Raw genomic sequence first — 21,837 nt, 5'->3', positions numbered from 1 at the left:
AGAAGCAGAGTTCATCCATCTCCGTATTATTTTTGACAATTTTAATTAAAAAATCACACACAACAAGCGTTCAATGGTGTAATGGTTATTATTCTGGAAAGTTTATTACTTGGAAAATCCTAAAATAAAAAAAAACAGTACCCAATAGCGTTTAATAACCCCATACATTGCACCATAAATGTTGAAATTTTAATTAAGCATGTATGTATCTATTTCACAAATCGTAAAATTAAAGGCCCAAGCCCAGAAGCATCATGAAGGCAAGTAGTGTCACGATTCGGCAGGCTGGAGGTGGATACTCTGTGCCAGAGAGGGATTGGCGTGGACCGTGTCGGTGGACCGGTTCTAAGTTGCTACTGGTATTCACCAGAGCCCGCCGCAAAGCGGGATGGTCTTGCAGCGGCGGTAGCAAACCAGGTCGTATCCACTGGCAACGGCTCAACCTCTCTGACTGCATAGATAGGCGCGGTACAAGGGAGTAGACAAGAGCAAGGTCAGACGTAGCAGAAGGTCGGGGCAGGCGACAAGGTTCGTAGTCAATGGTAATAGCAGGAGGTCAGGAACACAGTAATGGTAAACACAGAAGGAAGCTTTCTCTAGGCACTAAGGCAACAAGATCCGGCAAGGAAGTGCAGGGGAAGTGAGGTAATCTAGCCAGGGAGCAGGTGGAAACTAATTAGGGGGATTGGGCCAGGCACCAATCATTGGTGCACTGGCCCTTTAAATCTCAGAGAGCTGGCGCGCGCGCGCCCTAGAGAGCGGAGCCGCGCGCGCCAGAGCATGACAGCCGGGGACCGGGACAGGTGAGTGACTTGGGATGCGATTCGCGAGCGGGCGCGTGCCGCTATGCGAATCGCATCCCCGCCAGCGATGTCAGTACAGCGCTCCCGGTCAGCGGGTCTGACCGGGGCGCTGCAGGGCGAGAAACGCCGCGAGCGCTTCGGGGAGGAGCAGGGACCCGGAGCGCTCGGCGTAACAAGTAGTTCCTGAAAGACACAGGAGCAGTCAGGAGTAGGCATCAGAGAGTACCCAAGAGGCTTTCATAACCCCTTACATAGCACGATCAATCACGAGATCGAGCAATAACAGGTGTGTGATGCCCTCAGATGTCCAAGGCTGCACGCACGCTACACTGAACGGACCAGAGGGTTTCTATTCTTCACCGACAAGTGCACTCAACCCTGTTCGTGATAGGGATCGGGGATGGCAATTCTTTGCCATGAAAGAAGAATTCCAACTAAGTGCGGGTCATAAGCTCGGCTTCATTAAGTCTCTGCCCTTTGTACACACCGCCTGTCTCTACTACCGATTGGATGGTTTAGTGAGGTGCTCTGATCGGCCCCGGTGGGGTAGGCGACGGCCCTGGCAGAGCACTGAGAATTTAAAGATCATTGTTGAAATTAGCATTAAGCATGTATTAGCTACTGCTAAACTTCCAAAAATTAAAGGCCCAAGGCCAGAAGCATCAGTGAGGCAAGAAGTTCCTGAAACACACAGGATGAGCCAGGAGCAGGCATTCACAGTACCCAAGAGGGCTTCATAACCCCTTACATGTAAAGATCAATGTTGAAATTTGCATTAAGCATGTATTTAGCTACTGCTAAACATCCAAAAATTAAAGGGCCAAGGCCCGAAGCATCTGTGAGGCCAGTAGTTCCTGAAAGACACAGGATGAGCCAGGAGCAGGCATTCACAGTACCAAAGAGGGTTTCATAACCCTAATTGATAACCCAAGAGGGTTTCATAAACATAATTGGGAAGTGTTGGTGTAGCAGCATGGTCAATCTACTCTGAGGCATCTGGCATTGGTGGCTGGAAATCCTGGCTGATCCATCCCTGATTCATCTTGACAAACGTCAGTCTCTCCATTTTTAGTGGACAGATGAGTTCGCCTTGGGGTGACTATGGCCCCGGCCGCACTAAACACCCGCTCTGATGGCACACTACTGGCTGGGCAGGACAGCTTTTCCAGGGCAAACTCTGCTAGTTGCGGCCATAAATCGAGTTTGGCTGCCCAGAAGTCCAGCGGATCTTCAATGGTTGTTGGCATGGCCATGTCAAGGTATGCCACCACCTGCTGGTTCAGGTCCTGCTCCATGTCTACCTGCTGCTAATGAGTTGCTTCACTATGCGGGTTAAGAAAGCTACTCATCAGCGACTGTAGACTCAGGCTGCTGCTGATTGAGCTGGTACTGCTCCTGCCACCCCTCCCCTCCCCAGCAGCCATGGCAGTGGGAGGTGAGCGCAGAGGGCCCCCCGAGTCAGACCTGCGAGTGGATGGACCATGTGGCCAACTAACTACGTAGGATCTCTCTGTAGTAGGTCAGTTTCTCCTCCCTCTCAGTAGGTGTAAAAAAGGCCCCCATTCTGGGATGGTAGCGAGGGTCCAAAAAGGTGGAGATCCAGAAGTCATCGCGCTGACGAATTTTGACAATTCGGGGTCACTACGCAAGCAACTGAGCATGCATCGTGCCATTTGCGCCAGTGACTCGGAGGGACTACCTGCCTCCATCTCAACTGCATACTGCCACAGTGTGTCTGGGTCCTCTCTCTTGCCTTCCTCATAACCCTCCAGCTCCTCTGGCTGCTCCTGCTCCTCCTCTCCTGTCCTATGACTAGAAACACCGGCCATCTCATCCAACCTAAACTGTGCTCCGCTTTGCCCCTCATCCTCCTCCTCCAGTTCAGCCCCCACAGGGCTCACGTAGTTTTGAGATGTAGGCGCAACGTCTTCATTGCTGTGACCAGCCATCGTTTCAATCATTTGTTGTAGGAAATGTAGGAGGGGAATTACGTCGTTCATGGCGTAATCCAGGCGACTTACAAATAATGTGGCTTTCTCAAAGGGCTTCAGCAAATGGCAGGTGTCACGTATGAGCTGCCATTGGTTCACATTGAAGTTACACAGGGGAGTACTCCTATCTGCTTGGATCATCAAGAAATCGGTGATGGCTTTTCTTTGTTCGTATAGTCTGTCCAACATATGGAGGGTGGAATTCCAACGTGTGGCAACGTCACAAATAAGACTATGTTGTGGGATACCGTTCTGACGCTGCAGCTCAAGCAAAGTGTGCTTGGCGGTGTACGAGTGTCTGAAGTGCATGCACAGTTTCCTTGCCATTTTCAGGATGTTTTGCAAATGGGGTGAAGACTTGAGGAAGTGCTTGACAACCAGATTCAACACGTATGCCTTGCAGGGCGCATGTTTCACACTTCCTTGTTGCAGCGCGGACACAATGTTCTTCCCGTTGTCGGTCACCATGGTTCCCATTTCCAGATTTCGTGGAGTAAGCCATACTCGGATTTCTTTACAAATGAGTTTTAGCAGTTCCTCCCCCGTGTGACTCTGTTCGCCAAGGCAAACCACGTGGAGAACAGCTTGACACCGCCGTGCCCTACACATATGGTACGATGAAGGGCCAACAAGATTTGGACGTGCAGTGGAGGCCGAGGATACGGTGGAGGATGAGATGGTGGCGTTGCACACTATAACGGGACCAACTGCCTTAGAGCGAGAGCGTGGAGGAGGAAGCGGTGTGACCTGTCCAAGTTGCTGCTGTGGCTGTGCAGGAACCACATTTACCCAGTGGGCAGTAAAAGACAAGTATTGTCCCTGCCCGTAGTTACAGCTCCACATGTCAACGCTGCCATGCACTTTTGAACACACCAACAGGCTCAAGGACTGGCCCACCTTCTCTTGTACAAACTTATGCAGGGCTGGTACTGCCTTCTTCGCAAAGAAATGACGGCTTGGTACTCTCCAAGCCTTCAATTCTCTGAAAGGTGCAGAGTCCACCACTTGAAAAGGGAGGGACTGCAGCACCAGCAACTTGGACAGGAGCACATTCAACTTCTGCGCCATTGGATGGCGGAATGGCTGACTAAAAGCGGGAGAAGCAGGAGCATCTGGAGCGACAGAAGGAGGGTTTGACACACAGCTCCCTTCGGCTGAGGTGGTGGAGCCTTGGCTGGATGAAGGAGGGAGCAGATGGCCACTGGGTGATGCAGCAGGCTGGACCACTACATCGGAGCCACGGTTCTCCCAGGCCACTTTATGGTGGCAAAGCATGTGTTGACGCAGGGCCGTGGTGCCGACATTGGGACCCTGGCCATGCTTCACCTTATGCCAACAGATCTTGCATTTGGCTACGTGAACCTCCTCCGGATGCCTGATGAAAAATTTCCACACCACCGAGTAGCTGATTTTCCCACCTACAGTATGAACTAATTGACTGCTACTGGCGCCATCTCCAGGAACCCCTGTTCCACTACCTCCCAGAAAGGTAGGCTGCAGCGAAGCAGGTGGTCTCCCCCGTGCACCTTTGGCTCCTGAATTTCCACTCCTGCCACCACGCTGACTGCCAACCGTGCTACCACCTTGCTGCCTCAAGGGCAACCTGCAACTCTCTTCTCCTGATGATGATGAAGCCCCTTCTGCACCCGGCTCCCAATTGCGATCGGCTTCATCATCATCAACAGGTGTGTGCACGTCACTGATGTCCTCCTCAGGTTCCCCAACAGTGTCTGCTTCAGGACCCTGAACCCTTGCAACACCGCCTCCCACGTCACTCTCCGCATCACTACTTGGCCGCCTAGCGGAGCAAGCGGCGCATGTCTCCTCCCCTTCTTGGCTGGACAGTAGCTGCCAACTGTCCTCTATTAGATCGTCCTCAGTAAATAGTGGAGCTGAACCAACAGCATAAGATACTTCTGTAGGAGAGGGAACAGCAAAGGACAAAGGCAATGGGAGGACAGGGACTGCTCCCGGGCCATGCCAACTGAGGGTTGTGTCTGAGGAACCCACCGACTGTTGACTGGGGGTGTCAGATGTCACTTGTGATGATGTGGATGAGCATGTTAACCAATCGACGACGGCAGATGGGTTGCTGGTCGAGACACGACCGCTGGCTGATAACGGGAGCTCAGGCCTCTCACTGCTGCCACTCTGCTGCCACTCGCCCCTAGTCTGCTGCCAACTCTGCCTGAAGTATTTAGGCCTCGTCCAATCCTCTGTGCACATCCTGGCACTTCTCTGCCTGACATACTTAGTGCATATATGAGGGTATTACAATACGCTACACTACTCTTTAAACAGTATTTGTCTAGAACAGCAGCAGGTGATTACTTATGGCTGTCCTTTCACAGTATGTAGGACCTTGACAGATTAACAGGTACAAAATGTTACATTACTTGGATGTATGTATGTGGTTTGCATTGATGAGGGCAGAAATATGCGCAAGTATACGCAGAAAAAACTCTGTATTTTTGTAAAACACCAGCCGGTGAATACTATTGTTTGGACTTGAAAGTATGTAGCCCCTTGACAGATTAACAGGTACAAAATGGTACAATACTTGGATGTACCTATGCAGTATGCACTGATGAGGGCAATAATATGCGCAACTATACGCAGAAAAAACTCTGTAGTTTTGTAAAACACCAGTCGGTGAATACTATTGTTTGGGCTTTGACAGTATGTAGCCCCTTGACAGATTAACAGGTACAAAATGGTACAATACTTGGATGTACCTATGCGGTATGCACTGATGAGGGCAATAATATGCGCAACTATACAGAGAAAAAATTAGTATTTTTTTAAAACACCAGCAGGGTATTACTTTTGCCAGGAGTCAGGACTTTCCCTGTATCTAGACTTGTTACAGATACAGAATAGTGGACTGCTTTGATGTAGGCATGTGCTATGCACGTATGAGGGCAGACAAATGCACTAGAGTCTGCTGAAAAATAACATATTTGTGAACAGCAGCAGGACCCAACAGTGCAGAACCACAATAAAAAAAATACAGGGATTAAACCCTAAATTGCACTCTGTCACACAATTCTGAGCAGCAGATGATTTGTGGAGCAAAAAAAATACTGAATTGCGCTGAAAGATGAGGTGGTAAGATGGTTGATAAAGTTCCGGCAGCTTATTGATCTGTATGAGGCAGCTAACAGCTATCTGCCCCTCTCTGCTGCAATGTTCAATAACGTGAATAGGAGGTTTAGCTATCAATGATCCTTCTCAGTGTTACAGCAAAGTACTCTGCACTCCTGCATTTCCCTAATGCTGATGTGACTAGCAGTTGCAGTGTAACGCTGTGGTATGAGCTATTCACACACACGCAGTCCCGTCCTCTCTATCTCTGAGTGTATAGATGAAGAGAGGCAAGATGGCTGCCCATTATATAGGGTTGTGACATTATAGGGGTCAATGAATGCTGATAGTCTGCATCTCACATGTTGTTCAGGGTCAGCCCGCCTACCTTCATTCCCGCCGCTGTTTCCCGCCCTCCCATAATCCCCTGCCCCATGTACTCACATGTGGATCCGCCATTTTAGGTCTCCAATAGCCTGGAACGATGTAAAATGAAGTTTAATGAAGCGATTTGCGCGATCGAATCGCGGCTATATTCGCATTCGTTGCGAATCGAATACTTCATGAAATTCGTAACAAACTCGGGTTCATCAGCTTCGATTCGCTCATCTCTAAATACAAGCATCAGATTATTACAATTTCTGGATTTCTGTTGCACTATTAAAGAAAGTGTACTGTAGTTGTTTTTCTTTATCTTGACAACTGAAAAGATCTTGGGGCTGTTAGTGCCTGTATACTCAACTTCATTGACCAATGCCAGGCAGTGTCTACCAAGGCAAATAAAGTAATTCTGTGCATCAAAACGGACATTTGTTTTTCACCCAAGTACCCCTTTAAAGCGTACACGTCAGATCCAACAACAAAAACTTTTTTTTTAGTATATAACTCAGTACCTAATCCTGACCATGTGTCTAGCACCTTTATTTTTTGTTTTACACTTTTAATTTAGCTCACTAGTCTGAATTCCTTTCAAAGGGAGGGGGTGGGGCCTCACTGTGCAGTCTCCGCCCCCCTCCCTCAGAATGCTGTCTTCTCACATCTCCCCTAGCATTAGCAAAACTACAACTTCCAGCTTGTCCTCACTGACAGTAGCGGGAGACAAGATGACAGTGTGAGGATTTTTCCTCCAGCTGAGAGCCCTGCCTTCACAGCTGTCAATCAAGGAAGTGCGTCCATGACATAGGTGATGATTCTTGGACACAGCAGGACTAGTATGTGTCCAAGCAGGTGGGGGGGGGGGCAGTTGTTTGACTGGCATTTTTAGTATGAAATACTGAAAATTTTCGAATGAAAGCAATTGCAAAACCTATTGGTTTTGCATGCTTTACAACATATCAAAAGTTTTTGTATCTGACAGTGCCTATTTAAAGAATGTAATGCAGCAGCGTTTTACTTGTCCTTGTACCTACAGTAACTAATACTGGTTAAGAACAACAAATTCTTTATGTACTGTATTTCTGACTTTTAAGGAAACAGGACAGATTTTATTTGCTGCACTTGATATATGATTAATAGTCACGCAGGACATTTATTATATTCTTAATTACTGAGTAATTGAATATTTAAACAATGATGACAATTCCTGATATTCTTTGTTTATCAGTATTTAATGGTTTTCAACATCTCTGCCTGCAGTCATCATGTTTATTTCCAAGGAGTGAATGAATATCTGTGTTGGTCAGCTTTGAGAACTGTACTGTAACTCATGTCAGAAAATATACTCCGAAAATTGTATAACACTTCATCATGTCAAGAATAAAGTTAATTGTCTGAAACCATAATTACCATTCTTATATAAAAGAAACCTCAGCAAGCTGTAGGAAAATGGACCTTGGTTGATTCATCATAATAATACGCTGTCATACGTTGCTCTGTCTATTCAATAGATTCTGTCAAATGAACACATTTATGTGATATAAACCTCTGTCCCATGTCCAGTGTTTTCCATGTAGTGGCACACCTAAATTTTTTTCTTAAAAAAAAAATAAAAAAAAAATAAATATATATATATATATATATATATATATATATAAAGAGAGAATATCCACAGCACACATCCAATGGTGAAAAAATCAAAAGTGGTTTATTCCATCAAACAGAGTGTCCAGAACAACGTTTCAACCAGCTCTCCTGGTCTTTTTCAAGCTCAGTATATCTAGTGTCACACACATCTTATATAGGGGCATTCATCAAATGCCATCAATAACAATAATCATACAATTAGTGCAAAATTATACAAAATTACTCATATAAAAATTAACAAAGTGCATACATTGTGTATATAAATATTAAATATAGAAAAAACGTGCAAAAATTACATGGATTTCATTCATGATCACAACCAATAGTGCTGCATTACTTGATTGGACATTATTATATAAATCATAACGCCCAGGTGATGGTTAAAAACAATTAAAAACAAAATATACAGTGTCTATGGGAGCGCTCACTCACCGGTACATGATTGGGTGTTCCTGGCTTGTAAACATTACAAATGCGCATGTCTGTCGCACTATCTAACAAATTCGTCTCATCGGCGTCACGTCACATCCGGCCGGGGCCACCAATACCGGAAGTGCATCATCCCTCGTCATGGCAACAAACCAACTGCATACTGCGCCTGCGTGCAGTGTAGTATACTAATCCGGCGCACGCGCACATCGCCTGCATATGCGCGGCAGCCATTTAACTTAAAGGAGTACTCTTAACCAAAACTTTTACCTGCCATTATCACTGATTCCCCAAGTTATATAATTTTGTCAATTACCTCAGTAGCATTCCATGAATGAATCCATGTTTTCTAGCCAAACCGGAAGTGCAGCCTCACCCAGTGAATGATGACTTTCGTTCTGCACTATCTGGCCGTCCGCAGCCATCTTTGAAACGAAACGTCATCAATCCTTTGTTCCTCCCCGCATTTAGCCGGCCCCACAAATGCGATTCGGTCACTCCCCCAGTTGAATATTCATGCGGTTTCAGTACGGTACTGAACAGTATGCGGTTGCAGTACGGTTTTTAAACCGGAGACAAAATCGTGGTCAACCACGGTTTTGACTCCGGTTTAAAAACCGTACTGCAACTGCATACGTTTTTTTTAACATGGACGTCAATGGGAAACGCACATGTATACGGTTCCATACGGGAAAAACGTATACGTTTTTACTTTGCACATGCGCATTTGAATCCTAAAGTCCCCACCCAAGACCCCTCCCATTAAAAATGGACAAAATTTTCAAAAACGTATGGGTTTTTTTTCTACAAAAACGGACGGAACAGTATGCACTTTTAAAAACAGTATACTGTTTAAAAACCCATACGGTTTACTTTTTCCCATACTGTTCCATCCGTTTTTTTCCCCATACGGTTTTTGATAGAAAACGTATGCGGGAACCTTAGTTGAAAAACGTAGTGTGAACCCAGCCTCACATAGCTGTAGCCAGCGTGATCCGGCTGCAGCAATTGTTACATTATTGGAGGAGGCAGAGAGGGGCGTAGTGATGAATATTATTAGGGGTGGGGAGAAAGAGTGAGGGAGGGCTTGTGGGCAAAAGGATAGGCGCAATGAATTCTGGGTAACGTGATTGCTGACGTCAGATTCAGACGTACAGTACCCGGAAGTAAGCCAAATTACCGCGGGCTGCAGCGGGAGAACTGCCGGACCGATTCAGGAGATCAGCAACTCTATTGAGAGGTATTTAAAGAACCTATGCGATGGTGACATTTTTTTCTGTATCATAGTACTCCTTTAAGGGAAAGGTTCCATATATGAATACCGTGCGTTCATGAGTGCACGGCGGGCATATTAGAGACTGGCAAATCTGCCCTTACTCCGCTGTTAGCCATAATCAGGGTATAGAGGCAACATGAGAGGGTAAGGTAAGTGTATTGGCTCGGTACCCGGCACAATGAAGTGTCGGATGCCCAGACATATACCCGGCATCTCAACGGTCACCATCAATCAAGTGGATATCCAGAGAGGTCAGGTTTACACTACCTAAACCCAATGACCCTCGCGGTCACTACAAGTACAGAGTATTAACCCCTAGGCATATGAGCAGAATTATGCATGGACCAAATGAAAAAATAAATAAATAATAAATAATAAATAAAACAAAAAACCTTCTAGTTGCCATGACACAGATGTGCACCACCCAGATTGAGGCTCATCCTCATGAATGTGACAACACCTCGATGATGTAAGTATCAACAATTTTATTAATGAGCAATATTACATCAAAAAAAATATATATATCTTCCACTGTACTATCCGGTGAGCGAGGAGGTCTCCACATCAGTACACTATAAAAGGAACAAGAAAAAGAAAAAATTTTTTGTTAATCAGAATATTAACACATTCATATTATAGATCATACTGAGTATACTCAGACTGATGTACGAGGTCATGGGCTACATCCTAAGGTACCTATTTCCCCACAATCCTAGAAGATATTTTAAAATCCACATTTAGACCCTTTGGTTTCAAACTATCCAGTTCAAAGATCCATTTCAGTTCACGGCGCTTCAATAATGCCTGTCTATCCCCTCCTCTCTTTAGCGGTGGGATATGATCCACAATCATGAATTTCAGTTCACTTTCACTATGTCCCAAGTCCAAAAAATGTTTTGGTACCGGGAGATCCATTTTCTTTTTTCGAATAGTGTACCGATGTTGGTTTATCCGAGTTTTTATGTCCCATGTGGTCTCACCTACATAGACAAGACCACATGGGCACCAAAGTACATAAACTACATATGAGGAGTTACAATTAAGATAGTACCTGATAGGATACTCAAGGTGTGTAATAGGGTGTTGGAATTTTTCACCTTTCACTAGATATTTACAGTTGACACACACTCTACACGGAAAGCAACCCTTTCTGTCCACCGAGATGTATTTTTGTGTTCCCCCAGTCTTTTTTGAAATATCAGCCACCACGAGTCTGTCTCTGAGATTTGTTGTCCTCCTATATGACATCAAAGGAGGAAGAACAAATTCAGGGACATTCTCATATCCACTTAGTAAATGCCAATGCTTGCGCAAAATTTTTGCTATCATAGGTGACAGGTCATTATATGTACTTACAAATGCTATCCGTCTGCTTTGTGTCCTTATCGGTCCTTGTCCGTCTCTGCCAATTGTCACTCTCCGTCTCTGTCTCTCTAAAAGTTCATGTGGATATCCTCTTTGTCTGAAATTAAAGGTCATCCGGTCAAGAGCTTTGTGTAATTTATCAGGGGTGTCAGTAATCCTCCTTGCCCGCAGCATTTGGCTGTAAGGCAAGGAGTTGACCATAGCCCTTGGGTGGCAACTATCATACCTGAGTATGGTATTCCTGTCTGTGTCCTTGGTAAATAAGTCAGTTGTTAAATGTCCATTTTCTACTGTCACCAAAACGTCTAGGAAACTGACCGATTGGGATGAATGTGTCAGGGTGAAGCTGATGTCCGATAGTCTGCTGTTTAAATAACCCTGAAAAGATAACAGATCTGTTAAATTACCAGTCCAAATAATAAAAATATCATCTATGTACCTCCACCACTCCAGTAAATATCTGGAGTGGGGAGATACATAGACGAACTGTTCCTCAAAATTCCTCATGTAAATATTGGCGTATGTGGGGGCAACATTGCTCCCCATAGCGGTCCCCTTCCGCTGTAAATACAGTTTACCGTCAAACGAAAAATAATTATTATATAGTACCAATTTTAACAATGAAATGATAAAGTCAATTTTCTCACCAGGAAAGCAGGCATCAATCAAACTCCTAGTCACTGCCTCCACACCCCCATCATGCTGGATGGAGGTGTAGAGGCTCACTACATCAAAAGATGCTATGATACAATTATCGGGTATCTCCAGACATTCAATTTTCTGTAGAAAGTCAGAGGTGTCTCTAATGTACGATTTAGCCCCAACTGCAAATGGTCTCAGTAGTTTGTCCAGAAACATCGAAATCTTTGAAGTGATAGAGTTGCACCCCGATACTATGGGGCGACCCGGGGGATTAGTAAGATCTTTATGTACTTTGGGCAATAAATATAATTGAGGTGTCACAGGAAACAACACTACCAGGTATTTGGCCAACTCCTCATCAATGAGCCCTGTACTGAGGCTCCTGTCTATAACCATATTAATTTTTTTCTCAATCTCGTTTTTCGGATCTCTAGATAAACATTCATATACTGTCAGGTCCTGTAGCTGTCTCTCCGCTTCCCTAACGTACTGAGACCTGTCCATGACCACGACCGCACCGCCCTTATCTGCCGGTTTTACGATGCGGTCGCGGTCACGGACAAGCTCAGTCAGGGAATCCATTTCTCCCCTAGTCATATTCGGATGTCTTAATTTGTTACAATTAGACCTTAACTTAAAAAAATCACGTTTCACACAATCCAAGTAAGTATCAATTGCATGAGTTTCAATATTTGGTGAGAAATCACTCACGTTTTTTAACCCGAACTCTTGTAACTTCATGGTTCTGCTGGAGGGAAGAGGGAGAGATCCAGAGACATCATTGGCAGGGGCAGACAATTCCGATACATCAGACATTGGCAAATTTTTTGAAAACCACACTTTCAATTTAAGTTTACGTATAAACTGTAAAAAATCAAGTTCAAGCTGAAACCAATCAAAAGACACACTTGGGCAAAAACTTAAACCTTTTTGTAAAAGTCTAATTTGGTCATCAGATAATATTCTGGAAGAAATATTAATCACTGTGTTCATTTCTTCCGGGTTTGTCTGTTCTGGGGAGTCACTACATATCTCTTGTTCCTTGTTTTTAAATTTTCTGTTATGTTTTCTGCCACCCCGCCTACGGCATCTCCTTGGGGATTGCTCTGTCCTAAAAAATTAGGTGTCTGGGTTTCCTCGGTGTTGTTTCTACGTTCCTTAGGTGCACTATTACTCCTGTGCAGTGGTGTTTCTTCCGGATTTTTCCTCCTGAATCTCCTCTGATTAGTGAATGAGGAACCCCAGTTATAGACTTTACCCGATGTATAGTCCTGTTGGTCGCGGTGCCATTTACGTTTTTTAGTGTCCTCCAACTCAACTCGGTATTTAGACAAAAAGTCCTTTTGCTTCTCCAAAGTGCTAGCAAAATCCACATCAGGTAAATTATCCCTAAGTGTCGATTCCAACTGTGACACAGATTCCTTAATTTTAACCACATCCTGGTGAAGAAACTCCATTTGTAGCAACATGAGGTCCAATGCATATTTATTTGATATGGCCTCAAATCGATTACGGTATTCATTCTCATGCATATATGCACTATCTCTGGGTTGAGACATTAAACCACGTGGGATTCTTTTAACTTTATAATATTCAGCAAGCATAGTTAAATGAAGCTGTAAATTTAACAATTTCTTAGTGAAAAACTCATAATTCCTTTTTATGTCAATAATTGACGGAGTGTGGAGAAAAGCAGGATCCTCAGACGCACTCCCAAGTATCCTCGTAACATCAGTCTCAGTATATGAAAAGACACTCATGGTATTAGATAAATTAGGCAACGTACCAATATCAGTTATTTCAGAGTCCATGGTGGTATCTGATACACATCAGCGGAGTGCACGCTTATAGACCATCCAATAGAAGTTGTAGGAAAACAGCACATCCAAAAAAATATTAAATGTATCACTTCAAAGATTTCGATGTTTCTGGACAAACTACTGAGACCATTTGCAGTTGGGGCTAAATCGTACATTAGAGACACCTCTGACTTTCTACAGAAAATTGAATGTCTGGAGATACCCGATAATTGTATCATAGCATCTTTTGATGTAGTGAGCCTCTACACCTCCATCCAGCATGATGGGGGTGTGGAGGCAGTGACTAGGAGTTTGATTGATGCCTGCTTTCCTGGTGAGAAAATTGACTTTATCATTTCATTGTTAAAATTGGTACTATATAATAATTATTTTTCGTTTGACGGTAAACTGTATTTACAGCGGAAGGGAACCGCTATGGGGAGCAATGTTGCCCCCACATACGCCAATATTTACATGAGGAATTTTGAGGAACAGTTCGTCTATGTATCTCCCCACTCCAGATATTTACTGGAGTGGTGGAGGTACATAGATGATATTTTTATTATTTGGACTGGTAATTTAACAGATCTGTTATCTTTTCAGGGTTATTTAAACAGCAGACTATCGGACATCAGCTTCACCCTGACACATTCATCCCAATCGGTCAGTTTCCTAGACGTTTTGGTGACAGTAGAAAATGGACATTTAACAACTGACTTATTTACCAAGGACACAGACAGGAATACCATACTCAGGTATGATAGTTGCCACCCAAGGGCTATGGTCAACTCCTTGCCTTACAGCCAAATGCTGCGGGCAAGGAGGATTACTGACACCCCTGATAAATTACACAAAGCTCTTGACCGGATGACCTTTAATTTCAGACAAAGAGGATATCCACATGAACTTTTAGAGAGACAGAGACGGAGAGCGACAATTGGCAGAGACGGACAAGGACCGATAAGGACACAAAGCAGACGGATAGCATTTGTAAGTACATATAATGACCTGTCACCTATGATAGCAAAAATTTTGCGCAAGCATTGGCATTTACTAAGTGGATATGAGAATGTCCCTGAATTTGTTCTTCCTCCTTTGATGTCATATAGGAGGACAACAAATCTCAGAGACAGACTCGTGGTGGCTGATATTTCAAAAAAGACTGGGGGAACACAAAAATACATCTCGGTGGACAGAAAGGGTTGCTTTCCGTGTAGAGTGTGTGTCAACTGTAAATATCTAGTGAAAGGTGAAAAATTCCAACACCCTATTACACACCTTGAGTATCCTATCAGGTACTATCTTAATTGTAACTCCTCATATGTAGTTTATGTACTTTGGTGCCCATGTGGTCTTGTCTATGTAGGTGAGACCACATGGGACATAAAAACTCGGATAAACCAACATCGGTACACTATTCGAAAAAAGAAAATGGATCTCCCGGTACCAAAACATTTTTTGGACTTGGGACATAGTGAAAGTGAACTGAAATTCATGATTGTGGATCATATCCCACCGCTAAAGAGAGGAGGGGATAGACAGGCATTATTGAAGCGCCGTGAACTGAAATGGATCTTTGAACTGGATAGTTTGAAACCAAAGGGTCTAAATGTGGATTTTAAAATATCTTCTAGGATTGTGGGGAAATAGGTACCTTAGGATGTAGCCCATGACCTCGTACATCAGTCTGAGTATACTCAGTATGATCTATAATATGAATGTGTTAATATTCTGATTAACAAAAAATTTTTTCTTTTTCTTGTTCCTTTTATAGTGTACTGATGTGGAGACCTCCTCGCTCACTGGATAGTACAGTGGAAGATATATATATTTTTTTTGATGTAATATTGCTCATTAATAAAATTGTTGATACTTACATCATCGAGGTGTTGTCACATTCATGAGGATGAGCCTCAATCTGGGTGGTGCACATATGTGTCATGGCAACTAGAAGGTTTTTTGTTTTATTTATTATTTATTATTTATTATTTATTTATTTTTTCATTTGGTCCATGCATAATTCTGCTCATATGCCTAGGGGTTAATACTCTGTACTTGTAGTGACCGCGAGGGTCATTGGGTTTAGATAGTGTAAACCTGACCTCTCCGGATATCCACTTGATTGATGGTGACCGTTGAGATGCCGGGTATATGTCTGGGCATCCGACACTTCATTGTGCCGGGTACCGAGCCAATACACTTACCTTACCCTCTCATGTTGCCTCTATACCCTGATTATGGCTAACAGCGGAGTAAGGGCAGATTTGCCAGTCTCTAATATGCCCGCCGTGCACTCATGAACGCACGGTATTCATATATGGAACCTTTCCCTTAAGTTAAATGGCTGCCGCGCATATGCAGGCGATGTGCGCGTGCGCCGGATTAGTATACTACACTGCACGCAGGCGCAGTATGCAGTTGGTTTGTTGCCATGACGAGGGATGATGCACTTCCGGTATTGGTGGCCCCGGCCGGATGTGACGTGACGCCGATGAGACGAATTTGTTAGATAGTGCGACAGACATGCGCATTTGTAATGTTTACAAGCCAGGAACACCCAATCATGTACCGGTGAGTGAGCGCTCCCATAGACACTGTATATTTTGTTTTTAATTGTTTTTAACCATCACCTGGGCGTTATGATTTATATAATAATGTCCAATCAAGTAATGCAGCACTATTGGTTGTGATCATGAATGAAATCCATGTAATTTTTGCACGTTTTTTCTATATTTAATATTTATATACACAATGTATGCACTTTGTTAATTTTTATATGAGTAATTTTGTATAATTTTGCACTAATTGTATGATTATTGTTATTGATGGCATTTGATGAATGCCCCTATATAAGATGTGTGTGACACTAGATATACTGAGCTTGAAAAAGACCAGGAGAGCTGGTTGAAACGTTGTTCTGGACACTCTGTTTGATGGAATAAACCACTTTTGATTTTTTCACCATTGGATGTGTGCTGTGGATATTCTCTCTTTATCTAAAATGGATCCCTGACCCGGGTCTGGACCTGCGAGCACCATAATACATTTAATATTTTTTTGGATGTGCTGTTTTCCTACAACTTCTATATATATATATATATATATATATATATATATATATGTATATTTGTATTGTTGCCTTGTGGAACTTTCTTGAATATGATTATAAAAAGTATTAACCCACAGACTATCTTGCAGTAGTTAACTTTGTATAAAAAAAAATTCTGGTACTGATCAACATAATAACTAGGATGTGCTCACATAACATACTGTGGATTTTTCGCATCTGACATTTTACTGTCATGTTATGTTGCTACCCATTGACTTTAATGGTGTCTGCAGTCTAAAGTATAATTTTGTTGATTTCTAGAATAAAAAAATAATTACAATGTTAACTACTGCAAAAGAGTCAGTTAATACTTTTTATTTGCAGTGGATTATATATATGTGAATGTACCTTGAAATTGTGAAACTCAGCAAAAGACAAATTTATTTCAAGGGATGCATTAATTATTATAATGACTAAATGCAAACAAAATTGATAGACAACTGTTCATCCACTTTGAGATAATAATTATTAACAGCACTTTATAAAACAAGTCTATGTAAATTTAACAATTTTACAAATACTCCTATTTGTTAATGAAAAATTGTTCAAACCCTTAAATGGGCACTGTCATTAAAACTATTTTTGTTATTGCACTCCTTATGGTAAATAAAAAAATCTTTCTAATGTTCTTTGTTTAAAAAAAATGAAGTTTCTATGTTTTATTTGTGTTTAAATAAGCTGCCACTAGGTGTCTCCCTACTTGTCCAGAGCACATTTCCCCCATTTCTTGCACAGACTTTGGACTCCTGCTGGTCTGGCAGAAGTCCAAAAGTAGGAAATGCTGAGGGGGGTGTGTGCAGCCTTATCCAATCAGAGCTCATCTCACACACTGAACTGCTATGGGCTGTGAGTAGCAGAGTAAGGGAGGAAGTTCTCCCCTGTACGGCTTCAGATGATGTCATGCCTGCTGGGTAATGCTCCTTCCCAGTCTGTGAATCTGACAGAGACTGAGCAGAAAATTCAGAGCAATATCAAGGTAGAAAACTAACAAATAATAAGAATAAAGGCAGGTGGCAGTGAACTGGGAGGGTTATAAAATATAACAAGATCATGAGAAGTACTCTTTAAGCTTAAAGTGAGCCATCAGAGAACAGCTAATTCCTCCTGACTACATGGAGGCCAAGACTGCAACTTGGTTACTTCACTTGCACACTTTTATGATTTGCCAGACAGCTAAATTGTGGAAATGGAGTTCCCATGACTACACATTGTACCTTATTGAGGGTATTTTGTGGGCACTTGACAAAATATATTATCAAGCATAGCATTTCACTAGATTTTTTTTTTTTAATGAAAAGCAATATCATGATCTCTTTATGCATCCTCATGGGCCCATACCATGAATTTCTTGGGTTCATAGGAAGGAGCGTTTAAATATTTGTGAAATGAAGAGCACCATGTTAGAAACAGTGTTTGATCATTTATTTTTATCATATAGGTAAATACATACAGTAAATAAAGATCCCATGCATCAACTAGTAGATGGTGGGGGTGGGGGGGGGGCAGCACAGATATTTGTAGCTCCATATTTGTCTGGGCACTTAATAGCAGTGCCACCTATGGCAACCTCATCTTACTATCTTTATGATGTATCAAATAGAATCTCTAGGATTAAAGAGACATGAAAAACTGTCAGGTTATGATCAGAGCCTAAAAGATTGTACACATTTTTTTTATTAACCCCTTATGGACTCAGGGTTTTTCAGTTTTCCACCTCACCTTTTAAAAATCATAACCCTTTCAATTTTCCACCTAAAAATCCATATTATGGCTTATTTTTTGCGTCACCAATTCTACTTTGCAGTGACATTTGTTATTTTACCCAAAAGTTCACGGCGAAACAGGAAGAAAAATCATTGTGCGACAAAATCAAAGAAAAAATGCCATATTGTAAATGTTTGGGGCTTCTGTTTCTACGCAGTGCATATTTCGGTAAAAATGACACCTTATCATTATTCTGTAAGTCCATAAGGTTAAAATGATACCCTACTTATATAGGTTTGATTTTGTCGTACTTCTGTAAAAAATCATAACTACATGCAGGAAAATTTATACATTTAAAAATGTCATATTCTGACCCCTATAACTTTTTTATTTTTCCACGTACAGGGCAGTATGAGGACTCATTTTTTGCGCCGTGATCTGAAGTTTTTATCGGTACAATTTTTGTTTTGATCGGACTTTTTGATCACTTTTTATTCATTTTTTAATGGTATCAAAAGTGACCAAAAATATGCATTTTTGAACTTTGGAATTTTTTGCGCGTACGCCATTGACCATGCGTTTTAATTAATAATATATTTTTATAGTTCAGACATTTACGCACGTGGCGATACCACATATGTTTATTTTATTTTTTTTACACTGTTTTATTTTTTTTATGGTAAAAGGGGGGTGATTCAAACTTTTATTAGGGAAGGGGTTAAATGACATTTATTAACACTTTTTTTTTACTTTTTTTTTTGCAGTGTTATAGCTCCCATAGGGACCTCTAACACTGCACACACTGATCATTGTTATCCCATAGGAGACTATAACACTGCACACACTGATCATTGTTATCCCATAGGAGACCAGAACATTGCACACACTGATCGTTGTTATCCCATAGGGACCTATAACACTGCACACACTGATCTCCTATGCTGATCACTGGCGGGTATTAACACGCCTGTGATCAGTGTTATTGGCGCTTGACTGCTCCTGCCTGGATCTCAGGCATGGAGCAGTCATTCATCGATCGGACATCGAGTAGGCAGGTAAGGGCCCTCCCGGTGTCCTGTAAGCTGTTTGGGACGCCACAGTCCCGAACAGCCCGACTGAGCAGCCGGGATACTTTCACTTCAGACGCGGCAGACAGCTTTGATTGCCGCGTCTGAAGGGTTAATACAGGGCATCACCGCGATCGGTGATGTCCTGTATCAGCCGCCGGGACCGACCCGATATGACGCGGGGACACCGCGTGACCCCGCGGCATATCGCGGGAGCCGGCGGAGGACGTAAATATGCGTCCTGCGTCGTTAAGAAGTTAAATGGAATGGAGTACTTTTCTAAAAACTATTTTAGCTCCTATACATTGTTCAATAATCTATATAATCATTTTTATATACTATACCACAGTGGTCTATTGTAGTGTAGTAACAATGGGCTGTATGTATCAAAGCTATATTTTCTATAGCAACTTAGGCCTTTTTTGTTTGATACCTGAGGACACTAAGGCCTAGATTTATCAAACTGAGTGAGAGAAAAAACGGAGTGATTTCCCCACAACAACCAATCACAGTTTAGGTTTCACTTTACCAGCACTTGTTAGCTGAGCTTTGATTGGTTGCTGTGGGAGAATCACTCCATTTTTTGTCTTACAGTTTGATAAATCTGGGCTGATATCTTGTATTGTGTTGAATCCTGGACTTCCTGCTCCTTTACACTATTATTTATATTTAATTTTCTGGGTGCAAAATATAGTTGAAACGGCAGTGGAGCAGTGAATCTTCTTACCCTGTGTGGATGATGGTGTGGGCCGTACCAGAGAGCAGAGTCTAAGGTGCCGCTGGTTTTAACCAGAGCCGCCACAAAGCGGGATGGTCTTGCTGCGGCAGGCGGCACCCAAGTTGCTACCCCTGATGCGACTCGTCTACACAGGCTTCTGAGGTGTTAATTGGCACAGGTAAGATGAGGCAAACTTATAGTCTGGACAGGAAAGAGGTCAGGGCAGGCGGCACAGGAGCATGGTGAGAAACAAAGCTTGGAGGTCAGAGGCCAGGCAGCAAAGGAGCAAGGTCAGGTCACAAAGCAAGAGGTCTGGAACACTGTAGGCAACACACAACTGGAATGCTTTCTCTAGGGCTAGTGAGCACAAAGATCCTGCAAGGGCAGGAAGGAAGTGTGGGGTTAAGTAGACAAAGGACTATATAAGCACCAATCAATGGTGCGCAGGCCTTTTAAATCTGAGGATGCAGGCGCGTGCGCACCCTTGGAGGCGGGGGTGTGTGAACACGCCGACAGCAGGGAAAAATGGAGGGGAAAGAGATGCGGAGAGGAGAGTGAGAGCCAGGTGTTCGCATGTGGGCATGTCCCGCAAATGTGAACAGAGGCAGAAGCAGCACGTGAGGATGTTACCAGGGCATGCTCGCAGCCAGCATGTCTGGCTGCAGCGTTACTTGTGACAACACTGCTCAAAAAAAACACTAAGATAACACACTAAGATAACATATCCTAGATCTGAATGAATGAACTAATCGTATGAAATACTTTCGTCTTTACATAGTTGAATGTGCTGACAACAAAATGACACAAAAATTATCAATGGAAATCTAATTTATCAACCCATGAAGGTCTGGATATGGAGTCACACTCAAAATCAAAGTGGAAAACCACACTACAGGCTGATCCAACTTTGATGTGATGTCCTTAAAACAAGTCTAAATGAGCCTCAGTAGTGTGTGTGGCCTCCATGTGCCCGTATGACCTCCCTACAATGCCTGGGCATGCTCCTGATGAGGTGGTGGATGGTCTCCTGAGGGAAGTCCTCCCAGACCTGGACAAAAGCAACTCCTGGACAGTCTGTGGTGCAGCGTGGCGTTGGTTGATGGTGTGAGATGATGTGCCACATGTGCTTAATTGGATTCAGGTCTGGGGAACGGGCAGGCCATTCCCTTGCATCTATGCCTTCCTCTTGCAGGAACTGCTGACAAACTACAGCCACATGAGGTCTGGCATCGTCTTGCATTAGGAGGAACTCAGGGCCAACCGCACCAGCATATGGTCTCACAAGGGGCCTGAGGATCTCATCTCGGTACCTAATGGCAGTCAGGCTACCTCTGTTAAGCACATGGAGGGCTGTGTGGCCCCCCAAAGAAATGCCACCCCACACCATTACTGACCCACTGCCAAACCAGTCATGCTGGAGGATGTTGCAGGCAGCAGAACGTACTCCGCAGCATCTCCAGACTGTCATGTCTGTCACATTTGCTCAGTGTGAACCTGCTTTCATCTGTGAAGATGCCAAATGTCCTGCACAGTGTTGGACTGTAAGCACAACCCCCACCTATTGATGTCAGGCCCTCTTATTACCCTCATGGAGCCTGTTTCTGACCGCTTGAGTGTACACATGCACAATTGTGGCCTGCTGGAGGTCATTTTTCAGGGCTCTGGCAGTGCTCCTCCTGCTCCTCCTTGCACAAAGGCAGAGGTAGCAGTCCTGCTGCTGGGTTATTGCCCTCCTACATCCTCCATGTCTCCTGATGTACTGGCCTGTCTCCTGGTAGCGCCTCCATGACAGACACAGCAAACCTTCTTGCCAAAGCTCACATTGATG

This window comes from Hyla sarda, chromosome 2, assembly GCF_029499605.1.
Source record: "Hyla sarda isolate aHylSar1 chromosome 2, aHylSar1.hap1, whole genome shotgun sequence".
NCBI lineage: Eukaryota > Metazoa > Chordata > Amphibia > Anura > Hylidae > Hyla > Hyla sarda.
This window is presented reverse-complemented; position numbering follows the sequence as displayed.